This window comes from Chiloscyllium plagiosum, unplaced genomic scaffold (genome assembly GCF_037043375.1).
Source record: "Chiloscyllium plagiosum isolate Xiang-an unplaced genomic scaffold, Cpla_swu_hap1 HiC_scaffold_21, whole genome shotgun sequence".
NCBI lineage: Eukaryota > Metazoa > Chordata > Chondrichthyes > Orectolobiformes > Hemiscylliidae > Chiloscyllium > Chiloscyllium plagiosum.
Genome location: NW_028270159.1, coordinates 71,332,175 through 71,334,900, shown reverse-complemented (window position 1 = coordinate 71,334,900; position 2,726 = coordinate 71,332,175). Strand labels below are relative to the sequence as shown.

At 42.3% G+C, this 2,726-nt stretch overlaps 1 non-coding gene across 1 annotated transcript; it reads right to left on the bottom strand.

The window, feature by feature from the left end:
• Nucleotides 1–207: 207 nt before the first annotated feature.
• On the bottom strand, nucleotides 208–289 carry trnas-uga (transfer RNA serine (anticodon UGA)). Its single transcript has one exon. It is a non-coding gene; the product is annotated as a tRNA-Ser (tRNA).
• Nucleotides 290–2,726: the final 2,437 nt, after the last annotated feature.

Below are 2,726 nucleotides of genomic sequence, written 5' to 3'. Positions count from 1 at the left end.
TTCGACCAATGTGTTGAAACTGATTCGTGTTGGAAGTTGGTGGCTTTTTGTGTCTCGACATATAATTTATTCAATTAGATGACTGGGTCAGTCTTGAAATTACTTCGGATTCTTCACAGTTGAAAATTTACTTTCGATTGAATGCAAAGCTCAAGCTCCACGAACTCCAAATCCTGCAAAGGAATTAATGATTTTTAAGAGATTCTACGCTGTGAACAGGATTCGAACCTGCGAAGGGAGACCCCATTGGATTTCAAATCCAACGCCTTAACCTCTCGGCCATCACAGCTGCGACACAACCATCAATTTTCACAGTAAAACAACTGAATTCATTTGTTGGAAGGACAAATTGTCAAGACCCAAAGATTTCGCCAAATCCTTTGCAGAGACCCAGACGAACGTTACCTTAGCAGATTGACAGGCTTTCACCGCAAACTAGATTCTGACACAGCTGAAGTTGTGGGAATGATTCTTCGCCGAATTATCGAGTCACGAATGTGCACCACACGAAGAGAGGATCATTGTCTCACTGCGTCCGATCGATTTTGACTCAATTGCTCATCATCTGGTGCCAAATTAGATATGCTGTTGTGTTTTAATATTCATCGAAATATGGTATTAGAAAAATTGATGCTAAGTCCATAAACACTAGCTACATTCGTAAATAAAAATCGGAATTAGAAAGAATGCAGAACCAATTTACAGGAATGGATCCAGCAACTAATCCGTAAGTTCTGACATCAGGTAATCAACTTGTGAGCACAAGAGAGGAAGATTAACCGAAGATTTGGAACTTTGAAATCGTCTTGACGGAATTATTTGCAAAGATTTTGCGGTTGTTCTAGAGTCATCAAGTCATTGAACAATACAACACGGAAAGTGGCCCTTCTTTCCAACATGACCATGGTGGACAGATATCCTAAATTAATAGGTCCCATTTGCCAACATTTGGCCCACATCCCTCTAACGCTTGTTACTCATATATCCATCCAGATGCCATTCAATGTTACAGTTGTACCAGTCTCCACCAATTTCTCTGGCAGCTCATTCTGGACACGTCTGAAAAAGTTGCCCCTGACGTCACTTTTAAATCCTTACCACTAATTTTATACCGATGTTTTCTAACTTTTGACTTCCTCACCAGCCGGAAAACACCTTGACGAGTCAACCTATCCATGTCCCTCATGATCTAATAAATAGCAACGATTTGACTTTATCATACTTGTCAGGAGGGACATGTGTGGAGATTATTTGTCGAGGGTTTGAAGTAGAAAGTCTGATGTACAGATTTTTATAAATGCACCTTGGAGAAGTTTTTAATAAGTAATTGAAGTCTAGTAGCAGTTGTAGAAGTCTGTTGTGAAAGCTGCAGAAGGATTTCAGGGCACGAGAACGAAGCATTACTTCCAATGTATGGTGGCTCAGTTCGAGCGCACTTGAACGACAGTATGAGGAATTATAATCCTCAATTTAGGAAAGATACTAATGCCATATGAGGAATACCACGAATGGTGATTAGCCTTGATATCATGGATGAACGTTAATCCTCTGAATTGAAATTGGGCAAATCCCGCCTTTTCTTTACAGTTTCAAAACAAGAGAGGTAATCTCAGTGAGTGCTGCAAAATATTTGAAGAGATAAACAAGGTGGTGCAATTAAATTTTGTTCCCTCATTGGTGAATCTAGAAGCAGGAGAGGACAATTTTAAAATGAAGCATTGTGATTTATGACCAGGATGAGAACTATTGATTTTTGTCTTAGCCTTGAGAAGTCTCGCTGTTCAGCACTACAGTGAGCCTTGGATATTTGGTCTTTGAATGCATCACTATCAGCCTGACCCGCCGACACTTACTGCATCACTATAGACCTGACCCCTCACACTTACTGCCTTAATATATGCGTGAACCCTTCAAACTTACTGCATGACTATCCATCTGGCGCCCTCACATTTACTGCGCCACTTTCACTTCGAGACCCTCATTTTGACTGCGTCACTATCAGCCTGACTGCCAAACACTTACTTTGTCACTATCAGTCACGCCCTTACACTTCCTATGTTACTATCACCCTGACTCCTTACACTTGCTGTGTCACTATCAGCCTGACTCCATCACACTTATTATGTAAGTATCAGACTGACGCCTCACACTTACCGTGTCACTACAACACTGCCTCCTCAAACTTACTATGTCACTATCTCCTTGACCCTCTCACATTTACTGCGCCACAATCACACTGACCACCTCACACCTACTGCTTCACTATGAGCTTCAACACTCACACTTACAGCGTCACTACCAGCCTGACTCACTCACACTTATCACTTGACAATCAGCATTACTCTCTCAAATTTATTTCGTCATTATTAGGCTGAGACACTCACACTGACAGCGTCACTAACAAACTGACCCCCTCATACTTATTGCGTTGGTATCTCTCTGATCCCCTCAGAATTACTGCGTCACAACCACTCTGATCCCCTCATACTTAATGCGTCACTATCCCTCTGGCACCCTCATACTTCCTGCATCACTCACTCCCTGACACATGCGCACCCACTGCATCCCTATCAGCCAAACCCCACTCACTAATGGCGTCACTCTCTCTCTAACCTGCTCACACCTTGACATTCTCTCACTTCGTGCATCAATATCAGCCTAACCCCCTCACGCTTACTGCATCACTACCAGCCTGATCCTTTCAAATGTACTGTGTCGCTATCAGA